This window comes from Miniopterus natalensis, chromosome 5, assembly GCF_054644295.1.
Source record: "Miniopterus natalensis isolate mMinNat1 chromosome 5, mMinNat1.hap1, whole genome shotgun sequence".
NCBI classification, from domain to species: domain Eukaryota; kingdom Metazoa; phylum Chordata; class Mammalia; order Chiroptera; family Miniopteridae; genus Miniopterus; species Miniopterus natalensis.
In genome coordinates, this window is record NC_142085.1 from 12,022,611 (window position 1) to 12,045,650 (window position 23,040).

Here is a 23,040-nt window from a genome sequence, read left to right on the forward strand (position 1 = left end):
TTGCCTAATTGATAGCAAGGTATTGTATTTACCAACTCTCTCAGATGGACACAGTGTGCCTCAAAATTGGACAGAACTACACCAAGGCATTTACATGATGATAAAAAACAACAAAACAAAACGAGAGTTGGGCTAGGCCAATGCTGATCATTTAACATTCCTTCTAAGTAGTTTTGTTGTGATCTGAATGAATATTATGTACAACTACTTCTAAACTAAGTACACTCTTTAATTGGGAAAAGGGGGGCACGTAAAAAATTGAATGCAAGAGTAATTTATTTACTTTCCTACCAGATCCAAGAGGGAGCATTTATTTGTTATACGTGCCATGCTCTGTTACATTTGACCTAGGGAAAAACCCCAAGACTGAAAAGCTACCTCCATAAGCAAAGGGCAGAGAATGACCAAAGAAAAAGGGTGGCCACTCCTATCTGGTAATTCATTGAGTTTAAGGGAAGCTTACATACATGGAATGTCTTGGGAGGCTGCAAGACAAAATGGATCCCTGCAGTACTTGCCAGGCATCAGATAATTATACAGGGTAAAGGAGGCAATTATCACAGGTATTGGTACCTGAATACTATCAGATGTGGGAAATTACATGCTTGACCAGGTCAGGACCACAACCTACCTGTTCCAGGAACCAGCACATAGCAGGAAGCAAGGAAGGATATTGATTTGTGTCAGAATGAAGATCAGTCTTTAAGGGGGGAGGGGGGGCTACAGAAAGCAACTCCGTTCTGGCCGTGATCCAGCTCACAGGGTAAACAGAAGTTAGGTCATGGAACAGCCTTTCCTCCACAGTTATCTCATTTAATTTCATAAACATCAGCTTATGAAATTAACATTGACATTTGGCATTACAGCTGTTTTAGCAGGTGAGGATACACAAAGTAATTTGGCCAAGGTTATACTAACAGAGGTTAAGTAGTAGACTAAAATTTAGATCCAGCACAAGCATACTCTTTCGAGGAAAATTTCCCTCAGGCCCTTAGTTGGTTTAAGTGCCCTTCCTCTGCAATAATATTGCCTTTACTGCAGTAATGATGATGCTTATACTAAGTGTCAGGTACTGTTTGAGGTATGTTAGAGGCAATACACCACTTAAGCCTCATAACATCTCTTTGAGGTAGGTGATATTATTAATCACAATACTTTATAACTCAGGAAACTAAGGCATAGACAGTTAAGTAATTTACTCAAGGTCACACAACTGATAAATGATGGAGCCTGGAATCAAAGCCATGCTCTTAACCCCCATGCTGCTACCTTCATACCACGCATCCTCTGCTCACATTGAGGGCTTCTAGGCAACATAGTTGACAGAACTTACCAGTGCAGTTACTGTAAGGTTGCTGTGTGTGCTTTCACATTGTATTCTTTATTAAATGAATACAAGAGAATTTTCTCTCAGCCAAATATCATGAAACACTTGGCTACCCTTGAGAAACTGTTTTCTCCTTATGGGCAATGCGAATTATATAACTGGCTGTTTTCTAATTTCATTTTACTGCCAAGAAGCTCTGAGTAAATTTGTGGCTTAGCATTAGTAACTGGGAGGACCTTGGACATCTGTATTCTGTTGGTTCAAAATAAAAATTTTTGGGGGGGTAATCTAAATTCTTTTTTATTTTCTAAGTTGTTGAGGGTGTACATTTATAATTATAAAGAGTAAAAAGTATTTGCAGCTTCGAATGATTTCTCAGGCTTTGACTCTGTGGACAAAAACTAGTTTCAGGTTAAGTTCCATGAGTTCAATAGAGAATCATAACTCTTATAAAACCAGGACTCCTGCATGACCTTGAAAGTCCAGATCAATAGAGTTGATGTTCAGGCAGATCACAAAGTATTTCAAGTAGCATTAAAGAGGCAGGTTGTGTCCCTCCTTGTTTTTAACCTATATCTAATGTGAAAATACTTTTGGATAATTTGGACATATGCTTTAGAGATAAGAAAGTCAGTTATCTTCCTTAATGCTAATGATATTTTATTATAATTAACTTCAATGTACAGTTTATTTTTGTGGTTTACCATTTGTCAGAAAGAATGGATAAGAACACCTGTCCTAAAACTCAAATAATTATTTTGTCGTATGTCCTCAAATTGAATTGGCTTAGATCCAATTGGCTTAGATCCAGTAACTAAATACCAGATTTATTTCTTTACTTAAGGGTATGTTTTGCAAGTAATAATTCCTGATAGATTTACCGGCTAGTAACTTTGCTAAAAGCCATACATTTCATGAGCATAGTATTCATATTTTTAAAGCCAGAGTTAATAACTGGTCATTTCTTCTTTGGAATTTCTTTCAATTCAAATCATCTTCATTCTGTGACTGGGCATTAAGATACCTATGGAGTGGGTATATGCTCTACAGCCCAGTAGATTGCTTCCATGTGATGATATGATCATCTGAAATTTGAAATTTATTGATCTCTAAATGTAACTAACTAATGTGAACTTCGTGAAAAAAATAAAAAAATATATGACATGTCTGTGAGTTTGCAGACCCTCTGCTCTGTTGAATAGAACTTTATGGTCTTGGAACATTTAAAATTTTTTTTTTAAGAATTGTTTTTTAAGGAAAATCATGGATTGCCTGCAGGTTGCTTCCCCTGTCTACCACCATGTGATATATATAATGGAATATTATTCAGAATGAAATATTGCCATTTGCAACAGCATGGATGGACCTTGAGGGCATTATGCTAAGTGAAATAAGCCAGACAGAAAAACAAATATCATGTGATCTTACTTATTATATGTGGAATCTAAAAATAAAGTATTCTCAGTTTCCCTATTCCACTTGTCGTGGCTTTCTAGGCTGTCCCAGGGAGGTTGAAGAGAGTAAAGGGGGTCAAATGTATGGTGATGGAAGGAGACTAGAATTCTTTGGGTGGTAAGCACACAATAGAGTATATATAGATGACGAATTATAAGGGGGGTGTACATCTGAAATTTATATAATGTTATTAACCAATGTTACTCCAATAATTTTTTTTTAATAAAAAATAAAGTAAAACCAAGCTCATAGATAAAGAAAACAGATTGATGGTTGGGGGAGGGGGGGTTGGTTGTGAAATGTACAAACTGCTCCAGTTAAAAAGTAAATAACTCATGGGGATGTAACTTACAAAATGGTGACTATGGTTAATAATAGAGTATTGCATATTTGAAAGTTGCTAAGAGAGTAGATTGTGAAAGTTCTCATCACAAGAAAAAAAAGTAAGATAAACAAGTAAAATGTACCACAGGTTTTGTAATCCTGTTTTGGTACTTCTTCTTTTCTTAGTATAACTTCAAAAAAATGGAAATTATATAGGCCTATTTCCCATTTCAGTTTTTATTTACTGGGTTATTCTGTGCCAGGCACAGAGGGAATACAGAGATTAAAGATACAGTCTTGCTCTCAGGGACTAACAATCTATACGTGCATTGTCCAATATGATAGTTTCATAGACACATGTGGCTATTTACATTTAAATTAAATTTAAATTTAAATTCATCTTCTCAGACTAGTCATACTTCAAGAGCTCAATAGCCACATGTGGCTAGTGGCTAGACAGTGCATGTATAGAAGCTTCTTTCATTGTAGAAAGTTCTTTTGGATACTGCTGAACTAGAAGTCATGTGGGAATCAGACAGACAAGGTAGGCACAGTGATTTCAGACTAAGAAAGATCATGTGTTAAGTGCATAAAAGTAACTTTGGGGCATGTTGAGTCCTACTTCCAGAGGTTCTGATTTGAGAGGTACCATGTGAGTCTGTTTTACCAAATACCCTAGGTAATTGTGATACAGAAGGTGTGCCAACTACATTGAGAAAGATCAAGGTAGAGTATGTGGGAAATACCCAATAGACTGATTCCGAATTTCCCACCTCAATGGCATCTGGGTGCTTGAGCCAGTTTAAATTTAATTTGGAAAGATAAGAATGCTGGGACTATCTCTGTACCTTGAAAATTATGGAACATTTCATACCAATTGTGTCTAAAGACATATCAAAGATTATTATGTGCCTGAGTTGTGTATTTTAAATACCTGAAAAGGGGTGATAGTTTCAGTCAAGATAGGCTAATCTATGCAACAGTTAATATAGCCCCAAAATATTGGTGGCTTTTTCCAAAAGGAAAAGAGCATTCTCACACTAACACATTCTCTAGCCAACAGTGACAGACATCACTTCTACTCACAATTCATGTCAAACTATCACAGAACCAACCTCAAGGGAGCCAGGAAGTGCATCCTACCATGTGTCCAAAGAGAGAAGAGAACCAGGTATCAGTGAGCAGCACTAATGATTACCACAGTGATGGTAAATAAAACATGATCATGCCGCAAGAGAGATGACACCTCCAGACATACACAGTGGGGATGGTGGATGGCAAAGATATGAAGGACTTAGGATAAGCTTTTAGAAAAATTCTTAACTTGGAGAAAGAAGCCAATATGAAATCACCAAGAACAGAATATTGACTTAGAGTGTTTTCTGGACAAACATCCTTGACTACCTCTCTATTCTAAAGAGAGGCTTGATCCTGAAAGGGATCTCCTCTGAGGTTTCAGGTTCTTGAAAGGATGATGTAGGGCATTATGATCCAGGCACAGGGACACACCTGTGCACTGACACACTATGCCAGTGCTTCTGGGGAGCCAGCAGCCTCAGAAGTTTCTATCTGAACTTAGGGAAAAGAATGTTCAGTCCAGTGGCTGCCTGAAGTGCCCCGGGAGGCTGACTCTCATGTACCTCAGTAGAAGAATAAAAGCAGCTCTGGGCTAAGCCATTTGATTCCACTGACATCAGGAGTCGCCTGTTCTTTTTGTTGTTGTTGTTGTTGTTGTTGTTGTCTTGGTTTACTTCCTTCAAGCCATTGAATGCCCCTATGTGACTTGTGATATGATATTCCCATTGCCTGCACATATCTGTGTGTGTATGGTAGACTGATAACTCTTCATAGATATTCAGTGACTTGCCTTGTAGAAGGATTTCATTTCTTTGCTCTAGTGAACTCAAGCATGACTGTGTGACTAATTTTGGTCAGTGAAGTGTGAGCAAAACTAATGTGTCAGTTACAGCTGAAACTTTTATGCTCTCTGTCCCTTTGCCAAGATGAACAACAATATTCCTGATAAAGACTGTGTCAATAGCTGCTGAAACAATCAGTGGACATGTAGTGTTAGGGAGAAATAAACCTTTGTTGTAAGCCACTAAGACTTGGGGAATCATTTGCTACTGCTGCATAACCTAGCTTATACTAACTGATAGTATGTGTATTCGTAAAGCATCTATGCAGATTAAGTCATTGAGACCCATCAGGCAGGCAATGATGGATTTAGAATGAGTGATATGAGAGAACGATCTGTTCCAAAATACTATATTAGAGTAACTGAGAGGTGGGATTTCTTGATTAAGGCATAGAGGAGAGGGTAATTTTAGATTCTCAGGCTTCTTTAGATGTAAGTGGGCAAGAATTGGAAGGAGAATAAAATCAAAGGCTAATTGAAAGACTAGAGAAATGTTTCTTAAATCCACAACAGAAAAAGTATCAAGGCAAATAATCTAAAGAAAAAATAAGCAAAAGAACTAAACAAGTGTTAAATAAAATAGAAAGTGCAAATTGCCAAAAATATGAAAAGATGTTCAACTTTGCTTATACTGAGGGAAATTCAAATCAGATGGAAGTGTGAATTGTTATAACATTACTGGAAAGTAATTTGACAGCATCTACTAAAATTTAAAATGTACTTACCCATAGATTTTCATAAGAATCTATTGTCCCCTCAAAAAATCCCAACATATAAAACATACATATACACACACATATATACATACACACGCACACCAGATATTTACTGCAGTGCTGTTTGCAATAAGAAACTGGAAACAACTTGAATTTACATCCATAGAGAAATGATTGAATGAATTATGAAATATCTATTCTGTGGAATAAAACAGTGGGATCTATACATATTGACTTGTAAAGACATAATTGATACAGTATTAAGAGGAAAAGGGCTAGTTGAAGAGCACTGTAAGAGTATGATGTCATATTTGTAAAAAATTTAAATTGGGGAAAATTAGGCTTATATACATATATGTATTTTCTATTGCTGCTGTAACAAGTTACAGCAGCAGAAATTTGGAAGGTTCAAACAACACATTATTTATTTTCTTAGATTTTCTGGAGGCCGGAAGTAAAAAAATCTGTGTCACTGAGCTGAAATCAAGGTATAGGTGGGGTGTGCTCTCTCTAGCTTCTGATGGCTGCCAGCATTCCTTGGCTTGTGGCGAGGTCACTCTAATTTTTACTATGGCCACATTTTCCTCTTCTGTGTCACCTCTGTCTCCTTCCTCAAAGGATACTTAAGATTGCATTTAGGAGCCACACAGATAATCAAGGATAAACCTCCTTATCTCAAGATCCCTAACTTAATCACAGGTCCAGAGACCCTTTTCCATAAAAGACTACACTCACAGACTCCAGGGATTAGAACCTGGATATTTTGAGGGGCCATTATTCAGCCTACTGCAACATTTTATATGTATTTATGAACTTAGAGAATGATGTTGAAGGATAAATATACACCAAGTAGACAAACAACAGTGATGATGATGATGATGATAGGAGAAGGAATAGAAAAAGAAAGAGAGGAAGAAGGAGGAGGAAAAGCTGAAGAGGAGGGATGGGGAGGGGATAGCAGCAGCTGTGGAGGATTTTAATTAAACTCTCAGTGACTGACCTAACAGTTTTAAATAGGACTCAGTATCCCAAAACAGAAAATACTTATTGTTGTTTCCAAGGAACATTCACAAAAATCAAGCATATGCTTCCTAACAAAACAAATTGCAGTAAATTTCAAAAAATGACACAATTCACATTCACTAGCCACAGTGCAACAGACTGCAGTTAACATCAAGAGGACAGCAAAATAGAACTTATCTTCTTGAGTTAAAAAGGAAGTCAAAACAGAAATTACAAAAAAATTATAAAAGAATAACAATGAGAGCCTACATATGAAAAGCTATGATGTGTGACCAAAAGAGTTCTGAGGAAAAAATATTTTTAAATGCACTTTTCTTTAAGTCATTTTTTTATATTTTCAAATACACTTGAGATACATTATTTTATTAGTTTCAGGTGTGTACACCTCAGTGATTAGACATTACATAACTTACTAAGTGATCATCCTGATAAATCTGTCACCCATCTGACACTATACATAGTTATTAAAATATTATTGACTGTATTCCCTGTGCTGTACTTTACTTTGGTTCTGTGACAACCAATTTGCACTTCTTAATCCTTTCACTTTTGTCACCCATCCCCCCAACACCCTCCCATCTGGCAACCATGAGAATGTTCTCTATATCTATGAGTCTGTTTCTGTTCTACTTCATTTATTTTGTTTTTCTTAGATTCATTTTTAATAGATACATATTTTGACCATTTTATTGTTTATGTTTTTAATCTTTTTTCTTCTTTTTCTTAAAGAAGATCTTTTAATACTTCATATAATATGAGTTTAGTGGTAATGAACTCCTTTAGCTTTTTCTTGTCTGGGAAGCTCCTTTGATTCTAAATGATACATTTGCTGGGTAGAGTAATCTAGGTTGTAGGTCTTTTCTTTTCATCATTTTGAATATTTCTTGCCAATACCTTCTGGTCTGCAAAGTTTCTCTTGAGAAATCAGCTGACAGTCTTATGGGAGCTTCCTTGCAGGCAACTAATTGCTTTTTTCTTGCTGCTTTTAAGATTCTGTCTTTGTCTTTAACCTTTTGCATTTTAATTATGATGCCTCTTATTATTGGCCTCTTTGGGTTCATCTTATTTGGGACTCTCTGTGCTTCCTGGACTTGTATGCCTATTTCCTTCACCAAGTTAGGGAATTTTTCTGTCATTTTTTCATTTAGGTTTTCAATTTCTTGTTCTCTCTGTTCTCTTTCCAGTAGTCCCATGATATGAATGTTGATACACTTGAAGTTGTCCTAGAGGCTCCTTACACTATCCTAATTTTTTTTTAATTCTTTTTTCTTTTTGCTGTTCTGATTGGGTGTTTTTTACTACCTTACATTCCAACTCCCTGATTTGACCCTCAGCTTCATCTACTCTATTATCGACTTCCTGTAATATATTCTTTGGTTCAGTTAATGTATTCTTCATTTCTGACTGGTTCTTTTTTATGGTTTATATCTCGATTTTTATGTTTCCTATCTCTTTGTTGAAGTTCTCAGTAAGTTTATCTACTCTTCCCCTAAGTTCATTGAGCATCTTTATAACCAGTGTTTTGAACTCTGCATCTAGTCTCTAGATTGAAATCTGCATCTAGATTGCTCGTCTCAATTTTGTTTAGTTGTTTTTTTTCTGGAGTTTTGTTTTGTTCTTTTATTTGGGACATATTTCTTTTTGGCAGCTTCCCTATGTTTGTTTCTATGTATTAGGTAGAACTGCTACATCTCCCGGGCTTGGTATAGTAGCCTAATGTAGTAGGAGCTCTGTAGGGTCCAGTGGCACAACCTCCCTGATCACCCAAGCTGGGCATTCAAGGTGTGCCCACCTGTGTGGGCTGTGTACACCTTCCTCTTGTAGTTGAGTGTTGATTGCTGTTGGCAGGTCAATGGGAGGGATTTATCTCCAGGTCAGTCAGCTGCAAGGACTGGCTGTGACCACGACCACCAAACTCTGACCCCCGTGGAGAATCAGCTATGCAGGGGCCCACCCCACAGAGTCTGTTCCTCGAGTGTGTTTCTTATGGAGGTGGTTGGGTAGTGGTGCTTCATTGTGGTCTGAAGCCATCCACTGGGTGCTGTGGCTCTGGAGCCTTCTAGGAGGTGCAGGTCAAGGTCAGTCATCACCTGTGTTCTGCCTGGGACCGCCAGCATGAGCTATGAAATGAACTGCAGATGGCTGCTACTTGTTCTGGACTTGGAGGTACCTAGCTGAGGCTAAGCTGTGAACCAAGGCTGGATGCTACTAGTGTCAGGCCTGGGGCCACTTAACGGGAGATACAGGGCATGCTGAAGCCAGTTACTGCTTGTTTGAGAGATTTTAGGAAAATATGGAGCATGAGCCATGACAGGCCATTTGTGTGGAAAAGCCGCTGGAAATAGCTTGGTTGGGTCGGCAATTTGGGTGGGGCAGAACTTCAGGGAATCACCAGGGCAGGGCGAACAGTGTGAGCCAGGTTGATGGAGTCTCAGATATGGTGCCTGCCTGCAGTCTGGGACCCTTCACTCTTCAGTGGGGCCTTCTGCAGCAGAGATATCTCCTCCGATTTTTAGCCGCCACACACGGTTATGGGACCAGCTCATTCCACATCTCCTGCCAGTCTCTATGTGGCTTCTTCTTTAATTCCCTAGTTGCAGTCTTTCATTCAGCCAGATTTCAGGCAATTCTAAATTATGATTTTTCTGTAGTTTAGTTGTAATTTTGATGTGGTTGTGGGAGGATGTGAGTACCACATTTACTTATGCTGCCATCTTGACCAGAAGTATCCTGGATTTAAAAATATTGTCAATAAGCAAAGCAATCATTCTACTTAAGAAGTTAGAAATAAAATGAGATAAATTAAGAAATTGGGGTCTGGGGAGATATAGAAGTGTGCCAATCAGTTATTGCCACAAAATACTGTGGAGCAGGTAGCCACAAAAATGTCAGTGGCATACAATAAACATTTATTTCTTGCTCATTCACATCAGCTAAGATCATCTGCTCAGACTATGGGACACCTGGGATGGCTGTGGTCCATGTGTCCCATTCTGGGATTCAGGCTGGAAGGGCAGTGGCTCCCTGGAGTATGTTCTTCTCTTGGTGATGGCAGGCCAAGGGGCCCATTTTACAAAAAAGGAGGTGTAGTACTGAACCTTGGACCATGGGAAACCTCTGTATCACCCAGAAGTTGCTGGTCTAAGAGAGTGCTGAAATGGTCTTTGAAGGTGCAGCTGAGGTGCCAGCTTGGAGATGATATCCTGCAATGATGAGGTGCCATCCGCCAGTCAATTATTAGTGCTCTACTCCTAATAGGTATTATATGGGTTCAGAAACCAATGGTTGGGGGTGGAAATATGAGCAGCACTCTGATCACCATTGCCCCAGTTATCCACTGGGAACTTTTGTGTTTCCTGTGGCCACAATTCTAGGTTCTTCTTGTTTAGAGGCCTTTCTTCCCCAAAGGGGAACACTTTCACCAGGCGACACAATATGAGTCCCATTGATTTCTTTTATTGTGGTAAAAAATACAAAAGATAAAATTTATCATTTTAACCATTTGTAAGTATACAGTTCAGTGGCATTAAGTACATTTATGTTGCTGTGAAATGATCACCACCATCCATCTCCAGAACTATTTATCTTTCCAAACTGAAATTCTGTACCTATTTCAACAATAACTCTCCATGTCCTCTTCCCTCCAGCTTTTGGAAGCACCATTCTGTCTCTATGAATTTGACTACTCTAGGTATCTCATATAAGTGGAATCATACACTATTTACCCCTTTGTGTCTGGCTTATTTCACTTAGCATAATGTCTTCAAGGTTCATCCACATTGTAGCATGTGTCAGGATTTCATTCCTTTTTAAGGCTGAATAATATTTCATTGTATGTATAAACCACATTTTGTTTATCCATTTATTTATTAATGGATATTTGGGTTGTTTCCGCCTTTTATCTTTTTGTGAATAATGCTGCTACAAACACTGGTATACAAATATCAATTTGAGTCTCTACTTTCAATTCTTTTGGGTAATTACTGGATCATATGGTAATTCTAAATTTAGTTTTTGCTTCTAGCAGCTGGAGTAGTATTTTTGCATTCCAACCGGAAATGCACAAGGGTACCAATTTCTTCACTAACATTAGTTCTGCTTTTGAGGTGTGGTGGGTTTTTTTGTTTTTTGTTTTTAAATATTAATAGTCACCTTATTGGGTGGAAATGGTAGCTTACTGTGAGTTTTGATTTTCTTTTCCTAGTGATTAGTGATATTGAGCATTTTTTCAGGTGCTTATTTGCCATCTGAATATCTTCATTGGAGGAATGTCTTTTCAAATTCTTTGCTCATTTTTTAACTGGGTTGTTTTTGTTATTTTGTTGAGTTATAGAAATTCTTTATATATTCTGCGTATTAACTTATCAGATATATGATTTGGAAGTATTTTTTCCATTGTGTGCATTGCCTTTTCATTCTGTTGACAGTGTCCTTTGATGCAAAAGTTTTAAATTTTGATGAAGTCCAGCCCCACCGGGCATGGCTGAGCGGTTGAGCATCCACCAGGCGATCAGGGTTCGATTCCCGGTCAGGGCACATGCCCGGGTTGCGGGCTCGATCCCCAGTTGGGGGCTTGCAGAAGGCAGCCGATCAATGACTCTCTCATCATGGATGTTTCTATCTCTCTCTCTCCCTCTCCTTTCCTCTCTCTGAAATCAATAAAGATATATTTTTAAAAAATAATAATTAAAAAAAATAATAATAAATAAATAAATTTTGATGAAGTCCAATTTATCTATATTTTTCTTTTGTTGCCTGAACTTTTGGTGCCATCTCCAAGAAGTCATTACCAAATCCAGTGTCATGGAGCTTTTCCCATGTTTTCTTCTAAGAGTTTTATACTTTAAGCCTTTACATTTAAGTCTTTAATCCATTTGAGTTAACTTTTGTATATGGTGTAGGGTAAAAGCCCAACATCATTCTTTTGTACATGGCTATCCAGTTTCCCAGCATAATTTGTTGAAAACATTGTCCCTTTTCCATTAAATGGTCTTAGTATCCATTAAATGGTCTTGTCAAAAATCATTTGAACATATATGTAAAGGTTTGTTTCTGGGCTCTATTTTATTCCATTGATCTGTATGTCTGTATTTATGCCCATATCACACAGTTTTGATTACTGTAGTTTTCAAATCAGAAAGTGTGAGTTCTCCAACTTCATTCTTCTTTTTCATGATTGTTTCGGCTATTTGGGGTGTTTTGAGATTCTATGTGAATTTTAATATGAATTCCTGAAAAAAAGAAGTTGTTAGGATTTTGGTAGGTATTTCATTGAATCTGTATATTGCTTTGGGGAGTTCCATTAACTTGTAAGCTATGGTTGCTCTGGACAAGAAGAAGGATCACCATTCTGGCAGAAGTAAGTGACCCTTAGTACTAGGAAGAAGTAGAGCTGCTCCTATACAATGAGGGTAGCTAGGAATATGCTTAGCACCCATGTGACCTGCTGAGGTGCCTATTAGTATTCTCATGCCCAATTTTGATGGAAAATGGACAGGTGCAGCAACCCTGGATGACCTGACAAGGACATGGTGTCCAGGGGCCCAGACCCCTCAGGAATGACAGTCTTGTCCACCCCATCAGGTTAGCCACCTCCACTAGCAGAGGTGCTAGCCAAGGATGAAGGGAATCTAGAATAGCAGTAGAGGACAGATATGGATATCAGTTGTGATCATAATACCAGCTGCAGTGGTGGGGATAGTTGGTTCTACTTAATCTTTGTCTTATAAGTTTCTCCAGGAACCAGAAAAAAAAATTAATCAGAATCCTAGAGGAATGGTTCCTATATGGATTAAACTTATATAAAGTAAGTGGATCCACATAGTACAAGGGGTGAACTAGATCTCTGTGGTGCACTGGCCAAATCCCACCAAGATATTCATTCCTCCAACTGCTGGATAGCTAACAATGGTCTCTCCCCAGGAATTTTCCTTGGCAGAAGGAAGCTGCCTTACCCAAGGTTAGATTCCCTCTTTGGGGGCAGCATACATCAAATGACTGACTGGTCATTGTAGGGGTACAAAGGCCAGGCCTGGCCCCCTTGCCTCAACCTGTAACATTTCTAAAGGACTGTCTCAGAACCAGAGCTCCTCATGGAACTGGCTGAGGCCTCTGTTGCCACTACATTATAGTTAAACCTCTCCTCGTGCCCGATTGTGTTTTTTTCACTTCCTTACAGGTGTTGTTCCTGAAAGCACTCCCAAATAAACCCCTGTCTGTCAATCTCCCTTTGTGAGCCTGTTCCCTGGGCACCTACCTACAACATTGTCCTGTACCTACTGCTTTGCTGTGCTTCCTTTCTCATAAATCTAGTATCCATTACCTAAGGATATGTTTCTGGACTTTCTATTCTTTCCCTTTGATCTGTTTGTCTATTATTATAGCAATACTTCACTGCTTTAGTTATTGTAGATTATAGTAACTCTTGACATCTGGTAGAAAAAGTTATCCAAGTTTGCTTATCACTTTATCCAAGTTTGCTTGGCCCTTTGCATTTCCATATACATTTTAGAATCAGCTCATCAAAACCCATAAAAATCATTCTCTGAGTTTGGCTGGGATTTCATTGAATATAAAGGTCAATATAGAGAGAATTTACCTCTGGTTATTGATTCTTCTAATTTATAAACATGGTATATCCCTTCATTTATTTGTTCTTAAATTTGTCATTAAAGTTTTATTGTTCTAGTTTATAGAGGTCTTGCGAATCTTGTTAGATTTATTCCTAGGTATTTGATGTTTTAGATGCTATCTTAAATATAGTCATTTTAAAATTTATGTATATTGATTTTTGTATATCGAATTTCTACCCAGCCATCTTGCTAAATGCACTTATTAATTCCTCACTCTCCGGTCTCCAGTCCATTTGCAAACATCATATTCCTGCAGCTTCTACAAGCAGATGCTGGAAATCTTACTGAACAAAGAAAGCAGGTGAAAACAAAATGCTGAGAACGTGAGAGAATATGTTCTCAAAAAAAATGTCCATCAGAAGTTGAAGTAAAAGCAAGATAGAAGAATTACTTTCTAGTCTTTTGAACAGAGTATGCCAAGATGCAAGGAAGCCACATACAATAAGATTCATAATCCATCGGTATTTATTTGAGAAGCACTGTAGCCATGAGAGGCATCAATGCCCTCCGTGTTCCATACCACGTAATTCAGAAGTTAGGGACAGGAAGTTATGATGCAATGACACCAATGGTTGGCACACTTACGATTTCACAACATGGTGAATGTGAAAATGCCATTTCACCTAACCCTTTTAAGTGTGTGCTTCTGCCACCTTAAGTCACTAAATACTACTAAGAAAGGGACTATTGGTTATTATTTAACGCCATCATTATCAACAACTTCATGCTCTGGCAAGCACAGTTTTTAAAAGAAAGATACTCATATGGAGGATTTTTCCAAAGACAAAGAAACAAATTGTGATTTTCTACCAACTGGAAGAATTGAAAGTACAAGAACTGGGGAGTCTCCACATTTTAAATACAGTGGTCCCTCGGTTTTCGAATGTACTCCGTTCCAGAAGACTGTTCGAGTTCTGAAGCAGTCGAAAACCGAGGGATCAACAGCCGACAGCTAGGCCTCAGGATCTTGCCCTCAGCGGAAGCCGTGTGTCACTTTCGAAAACCAAGGTACCACTGTACTCTAAATTTTTCTAAAGATAAAGACAGTGATGAATTTCCACTCTGCTCACTTCATGAGGGTATTGACCAAGAAGTCTTGAAGCAGCTTCCAGTAGATATTCAAGAAGAAATCCTGTCTGGAAAACCTAGAGAAAAAGTGCAAGGGAAAGGAAGTTTGAGTTGTCCGTTGCATGCCTCTAGAGGAGTATTATCTTTCTTTTCTACAAAACAAATGCAAGATAGTCCCTTAAGTTCTAGAGATCATTTATCTAACAGCAAACAGATACTGTCGCTATCTCCCCGTGAACCAGGAACCTCAGGCTTAAATAGCAGTAGTTCCTCTTATCTGTCTAGCCAAAAGGATTATTCACATTATTTAGACAGTAGTTTAAAAGATGAACAAATGAGTCGAGGACCTACAGAATCTCAAAGATCCCACTTTTCAAATACAAACCCTGCTGTGTCTGTGTTCCATTCATTTCTAGATTTGCAGAGTGAGCAACTTTTCTCCAAAAACCGCACTGCAGATAGCCACAAGCAACCGATAGCAACAGTGTCTCATCATGAAGGACTTGCAGAAAATAGAGAGCAAGATTCTGCTGAGAAAATTACTTTTCCTCTGATGTTGATCCTGAAGTTTTCTATGACCTACCAGAAGAGGTACAAAAAGAGCTGTTGGCTGATTGGAGGATAACAGGATCAGATTTCCACATTGTACATAAATAAGCATGTTCAGAAAAAAAGGTCTAAAAAGCAAGGGAAAGACCGTTGTTCTCAGATTAGCAGTTTATTAAGATAATCTAAATTAAACACTAATAGATATTCAATAATGTCACAATCCAATATAAAATGTTACAAATAAAGCAAGAATAGTTATGGGAAGTAAATTATGGCACAAAGTATAAAAAATTCATAATAGAAGAAATAATGTAAAACATTACTGTCCTCTTATTTCTAAAACTATTTTATAATATTTTTCAATCAAAATACATCTTGGTCAGCTTTAGTTAATTTTCCACAAATTGAGGAGAAAGGTATACTGTATATGCCTGCATATAAAAAAAATGAGCTGACCAAATCGTTGCTATGCTATAGCAAAGAATTTTTCTTTCTGAAATATGGAGTGGTTTATGAAATTCAGCCCATTAAGAAGCAGCCAAATGAGAAATTCTGCCAACTCACCTATTAAAAATGTAGATATCTTTGAAGTACTATGTATCATTTATTAAGTTAATTTTTAAAAAATAGTAAAGTGATGCAAATTCAATTAATGCCTCTTATTACACCTAGAACTTACCACAATGCTTGACACACAGAGGGCACTCAGTAACTATTGAATAAATTAATTGTGTGGCAGGGGCCAGGTGGGGAGCTGGGCAGGGGAGTGTATGTACATGTTGTGGAAAACTAGTAGGGACTCTCCATGCAGAAAGATTAAGGGAAGGATGGACACCAGAAGTGCAAGGTGGTGTGGGTCTCTAAGAATGCTAGAGAGTGGAAGAAGTCTATTTCTTCCTGGCTAGCTGTAGGGTCTAAAAGCAGTTCATTAAGTGTTTTTGCATCTTCTCTGCACTTTGGAGGTGAGATTAAGAATGTCACACCCACAGCTAATATACACAGTTACTAAACTGATGGATGTATTCTTTCTTACGTTATTGCCTTTGCCTTTTGCCTGCCAGATTAAAAATTGGATATAAGATTGTGGACACCTTTAATTTGTAAGAGGTAGAAGATGTTTCTAGAACACACCAAAGTATCCCTTAGCACTGTTTGGAGGAGTCCTGTTTATAACCTTTGCAGATATAATTTAAAGAAAAGACAATAAAAATAAAGTACACAAACATAAATAAAGAGTAGCTTAAATTTTCTTCTAGGTAAGAAGTTTGAATTCCCTAACCATCAAGGATTTTTAACAGGGAGTTTGGGGTTATCAAAAACAATAACTTGTAGCAAGAACATCAGGAGTTTTTTAGATATTTTCTTTTTTAAAAAGTTCTAATATTTCTTGTAATTATCTTAGGCAGAAATCAGCATCTAACTTTTTAAGGTATCTTTTATCTTTGTCTGCTTTTAATAAAATAATATTTTTTTCTTTAAAAAAAAGAAAGAAAGAAAGAAATGCATAGAAGAGGGACTATCAGAACAGACATGTCGTTTATGTCATTTTGAAAAGAAGGCTGGGACTAGCCAAAGGACATATTTTAATGATGGTGGGTGCGGCTGCAAGTGAAAGGATAAGGGATGTCAGGAAGGGCTGCTGAACAGATAGACTTCAGTGATTTTGCAGAATTAAACCTGCAAATCCTGGATGTTGACACTTAAGGCAGCTGTTCTCAAAATGTGGTCCCTGACCAGCAGCATCAGCAGCATCCGGGAACTTCAGACCCACTGAATCAGGACTCTGGGAGTGGCACCCAACACCCATGTTTTGACAAGTGTGATTCTGATGCTTGACAAATTTTGAGAACCACCGATTTCAGGGTGGACTCTTCAGACTAGTCCTTCAGGTGCTGTAATTGCCACTAATAGCCCCCAATAGGGTAGTTGGTGCTGCTTTTATATCTATTTTACTCTTGTCAACATTTAGCTTTGCCCTTGTGCTCCAGTTGTTTTGTGCAGTTTGCCTCCTCGGACTATAATGTTCTCAACACAGGATCCCTGTCTCATGCTTCCAGCCTCTTGTTCTATGAGAACACAATATGATTGTGTGCTCCTAGTCACGCTCAGCACACTCCTCGATAATAATATATAATAGGATAGAGATCCCTGTATCCCATTTTCGTGTGGCATGATATTTTGAAACACTTTCTCCCTGCATTTCTGTAACCCATGGCCCTCCCCCACTCAGCCAGCTAGAATATGGGCCTAGGGATGTTAAAAAGAAAAACGGCCTTTGACTTTCAAAAATCGAAACCTCCATGCTTTGGGTTGAGGAGGGGCGTCAGGAAGGAGCATTCCACCACCTGGTGAGTCCCTATGAAGAGGCTCTCCCTTCCTCTGCACAGGGAGTCACGGTCCTGAGATATAGGTGCCTGGAGATCTAGAAGGCAAGGGGCCCTGCGGCCCTGTATTTGGCTTCCCAGGTGGAACCTCCGGAGGACAGCAAGATCCCTAGGAAGAGATGGCTGTGAGAGATGCCTACTAGACAGGACCTTATACAAACCTCAGAGTTAGCTTCCCATGGTATCACGCGATGCCAGAGCAGCAGAATGATCCAGAACTCCTTGGGTAAACATTGTGGAGAAGTCTTAGCCCCAAAGATTTCCCTGTAGACTAACACAGCATAGAAATAGCAGAATGAAGCAGCCAGGGAGGTGCCAAACCTGGAGCAGCCTCAACAGTAAGACTGAATCGTGGTTTAACAGCAAGCTACACAGATTTTCAACAAAGGGCTGTTTAGGATACTTTACATTTTAGCAAGTGCCAATAGGATGGTTCCCCTATGGAAGATCGGATGCCCACCTTCCCCCAACCTTCTAGACAATAGAGGAACCTAAGACTTTACCTCAGAGAAAAGCAGCAGCAGAGATCCTGAATTTACTGAGGTTCAGTTTCCACCTACCCCCTCAGGAAATGGGGGCTTTATAATTATGTGCAATTAAAAATTCCACTTCTTACACCCCTGACTTTGTGCATTAGATACATACACTTTATATTCATCACCACAAATGAGTGTTTTACTATATTTATAATAGGGGGTGAAAAGAATTCCTGTTTTGGAAATATGCTTCTCTGATGTTAGTGGTTTTAAAAAGGAGTCTGTACAAACAGTGCTTCTCAAACATTGTTATGCACACAAATCCCCTGGGGATCCTTTGAAAGTAAAGATTCTGATTCAGTACATCTGCAGTGAAGCCTGAAAGTCTTAATTTTTTAAAAAATATATCTTTATTGATTTCAGAGAGAGAAGGGAGAGGGGGAGAGCGAGAAACATCAATGATGAGAGTCATTGATCGGCTGCCTCCTGCACGCCCCCTGCTGGGGATCAATCCCACAACCAGGGCACGTGCCCTGACTGGTAATCAAACCTCTATCTCCTGGATCATAAGTCAATGCTCAACTGCTGAGCCACGCCAGCTGGGCTGAAAGTCTTAATTTTTAACTAGCATAAGGTGATGCTGATGTTGCAGGTACATAGAACATCCTCTGAATAGTGAGGTTGTTCAAAATACTGGTAGGTGACTACACTGGTTTTCAATATACATTGACTAGCACTTTCTTAAATAAACACAGGGTAGCGCTTGTACCTAAACTGTACCATGTACTTAGGGTTCAATTTCAGACAATTTAAAATGCGAAATGAATGTAAGCAGCAAAAAGAATTCTGACTATTCAGAATAAGTCAGCTAAGAGCAGGCAGTGTGGATAAAAAAATAATGCTAACTTCCTTCACCTGTTTCAACTTACAAAAAACTCTTATCTCTAAATGTTTAAATAAAGTTTGAATGTCACTGAATTGAATGTGCTCATTTAGAATTTTAAGTCTTTTTAACCATATATAGAATTTTTAATAACCTAATATGAGCATCCTCTGGTCTTTAATATAAGTCACCATCTTAAGTGGAAGTTTAGGTAGCAGATAACATATTCATTAAAATACCTCTTTTTACTCAAAAGGTGAAAATAGTAAATGTTAGTAAATTAAGCATTATTTCTCAGTTTTTCCAGATTATAAAAGTGATACCTGCTCATTTTAGAGAATTTGGGGAATACAGAAAAATATAAAGAAGGGAATAAAGTCACTGGTAATCCCAGCAGCCAGTGAATCACAATTTGGTACATTTTCTTTTAGTCATTTCTTTGTGCACTTGTTTCTTTCTTTCATTTTTTTTTTTAAAGCAAAATCGAGAACATATGTTCATTAGTTCGCATACTGCTTTTTTCACTTAATATCTCATGAGCATTTCTCCACATTTAATATTTTTTGAGAATACTTATCTCTAAATGTTTAAATAAAGTTTGAATGTCACTGAATTGAATGTGCTCATTTAGAATTTTAAGTCTTTTTAACCATATATAGAATTTTTAATAACTTAATAATTTAATGGTGTAAAAATATAGGTTGTCCCCGCAAAAATGTACTCACACTTTAACAGCTGATAACTTACTTTTCACTCCTTTTCAGGTTTAACTGATTTGAAATAATGGGGGAAGCCAAACTAAGTTTTGAACAAACAAAATTTATCCTAGACTTTTTTAATGGGGAAACATAAAAGATAAACTTATGGTACAAAACCTGCAACAGTCTACGAATTGAGGACGTGCAAATACTGAATGAAATCATTCTTGGTGTTTGTGATTCCATTGCTCCAAGGTATCAGTGGTGCCTGGATGAGGAAGGTAGGTCATCAGTTTGAAAACTGGCATTGACAAAAATTATTCATTTCTGAAGATTGTTTCAAATTTTGAAAATGAACTGTATGTTAATAAACACTGACTTTATAATCATTCAAAGTGCATATACATTTTTGGGGACACTAGAAAATTTTCTATCACATATGGGTGTTATAATAGTTAATTTATGTCCCCATTTTTAGATATTTAAGCTGTTTCTAATTTTTTCTATTATGAATAATGATGGGAGCAACAAATTGGACATAATTTTAAAACTAAAATCTGATTGTTTTCTAGGAAACAATTCCCAGAACATAACAATAATACCAGATAAAAGGATCTGAAAATTTTAAAGTCTGTAATGACTCTTGAAACCTATTGCAAAATTGGTTTATCGATAGTTTGGATGTCTATAAAAGTGCCTATTTCATTACTACAGCAGTCCTAGATACTAGCATTTAAAAAATCTTCTATAACCTTTTCTAAGATTGATAACTCAAATTGATGCATTTAAAAATCTTCTACAATCTTTGCTAATATTGATAGGACTCAAATTGATGCATTTTCAGTAAAAATTATTTTAACCAATTCCCATTTCACTACTTATTGGATGAACCTGACTCATCATTTCCTCAGTAAAGAAGCGATGCCTGCAGGCTGAATAATTATCACTAGCTGGCTACTCTCTAGGACACCCATGCACTTCTGCTTCCCCAGGGTTATGTGCTTACAAGTCAGTTGTCTCTGTTACTAACACGTTCAAGCCAGTTATCCTCATAATTATAAATACGTAATATAATGAAATAATGAGTTTATGTAAAAGGAAAGTAGAACATTTTAAAGGACTGCAAATAGCTAAAATAAATTGCAGCTGAATTACGGAACAAAAATATGTATATAAAAAGGAACACATCAAACTATGAATTCTGCACTCGATTTTGTAAATGCTTTAAGTTCACACTCTAGAGAAATGAGAATTGGGTATCTTAGACCAGTGGTTCTCAATAGGGCAGTACTGACCCCTAGGGGTTGTTTTGGAAACTTGTGCGGCATTTTTGGTTGGGTTTCAATACTGATATTTAGTGGAAGAGAGGCAAGGATATGAGATTTCCTGTAACGACCTGCGCAACTTTGTAAAGTCTCCATGAGTATTCATTTAGGTAAAAAGCCGCTTTCCCCCTCGAGGAGGACCATAACTCCCCACACCTTAAGTGTGGGCTTCACATACCATTTCCTTCCTAAGATCACAGTAGAAAACGGGGTGGGTGGAGGGTAACTTTAGGGTGGAGAGACCTGACAGCACTGCAGCCAGGTGGTCAGGGTTAACAGTATCAGTGACACATCATGATGATAATATGTGCATTCGACGTGATGAGAAGGGCACTTGACTGCTCTGGTCTTCCTCCTGAAAACCCATAACCCCAGTTTCATCATGAGAAAAAATTCAGAAAACCCCAACTGAGAAACACTCCACAAAGTATTTGACTGGTACTCCTCAAAACTGTTAGTTACCAAAAACAAGGAAAGTCTGAAAAACTATCACATTCTAAAGGAACCTGAGAAGACATGAAGACTAATGTAATGTAGGATCCTGTAACAGAAAAAGTAGGTAAAACTAAGAAAATCTGAATAAAGTATAGACTTTAGTTAATAATAATGTATCAATACAGGTTCATTAGTGGTGACATATGTACCATTCTAATCTTTTAAAATAAGGTAAACTGGGTATGGGGTATATGGGAACACCTCTGTGCTATTTTTACATTTCTATAATTCTAAAACTATTCTACATATTTTTTAAAAATTGTAAAATACAAATTTGGAACTAGTAGATAAATAAGTCCTGGAGACCTAATGCACAGCATAGAGTTTAGTCAACACTGGGTTATAAACTTCAAACCTGCTAGGAGACTAGCTCTTCACTGTCCCACCACAAAAAAGAAATGATTATGTGACACGATAGAGGTGTTAGCTTATGCTGTGGTGATCATCATTTTCCAGTATATAAGTATCAAATCAACACACTGTATACCTTAAACTTACACGATATTGTATGTCAATTATATTACAATTTTTTAAAATTGCAAAGCCTGCTTTTATTATCTGAGCCTGTAACTTCTATTTTACTTATTCGTACATATAAAACATTACTATTCACCAGGGACAAATCTATCCTATAAGCAGGTGTATTATTCTTTTATTCAAAATTTTAGCCAGAATTGATCACCATTTTACAAAATGACAACACCTGTTATCAGTATTCATTTAAAGTTGTAACATTATAGCTCTTCATGAATCATGAATTCAGTCTTTATTTTAAGACATCAAATAGTGTAAGCAGTACTCTATTGACCAATTTCACCTTTACCATACTTAGGAGTAAGCACCTGACTACGTCACTGTTTTCTAGTGTAGTAGTATCTGAGCATTTACATATTGAAACGTCTTATTAGAAATTGATTTCATTTCTCCTTTATATGACAATAAAGGCATTGGATTGACCCTTTTTGAAACCGTGTGTATAGGGAAGTTGCGCATATTTCACTTTAGGACAGTGGGTGTGATAGATGTTACAATGTTCTGATGTCATGATAAAAAGGGTCTGCTAAGTCTGAGAACCACAATCCTGGACGGAGCTTGGAGGGCGGGGGTGCTTTATTTCTTACAGCACCCTGCACCAGCCAGGTCCTCGAGATTTCGTCTCAGCCTTGCAGCTTCTTGTTCTGCCCACTCAGCCGCCCTTACTTGCACCTCCCTTCTGGCCGCCGCAGTTTTGACCTGGTGTCTGCCTTCACGCAGGCAACTTGGGTAAATATAATTCATTTAAGTTAGTGGTCTCATCCCCTTTGCCAGTGATTAGAGACGGGCAAGTGGCCCGTTTCTGATGAGACATGAGGGATTCTGCTGAGGATCAGAAGGCTCCTTTCACTGGACACTGTTGGTTTATACATGACTCCTGGCATGGTTGGCATCTTTGATCACGAGCATTATTAGCCCCAGAAGGAACCGCTGAAAGGCTGGGGAAGATGGAAGGAAACCGAGGTTCTTGGTATCCTGAACCCTCTACCGCCCACTCCAGAACCCTGAAGTGCTTGTTCCACTTGGTAAAGCTGGGTCTCACGGCCAGCAGCAAGCCTCCTAACAAGCAACCCTCTTCCCTAGCAGCTTGCTCCGCAAGTACTTACGTGCACTGTGCGCAGCCCCGGTTAGAGCGCTGCGCAGGGAGCCGGGCGCCTCTCAGCCAGCAGCTCCTAACCCACACTGCCTGTGGAAACTTCCTGGGGTCACCCTTTCGTATCGCCACTTCTTGGG

At 38.1% G+C, this 23,040-nt stretch overlaps 1 pseudogene; it reads left to right on the forward strand.

Annotated features, from left to right (window-relative positions):
• The first annotated feature begins 12,079 nt into the window (after positions 1 to 12,079).
• Positions 12,080 to 15,120, forward strand: LOC107545559 (DNA polymerase iota pseudogene; annotated as a pseudogene).
• The last annotated feature ends 7,920 nt before the right edge of the window (positions 15,121 to 23,040 follow it).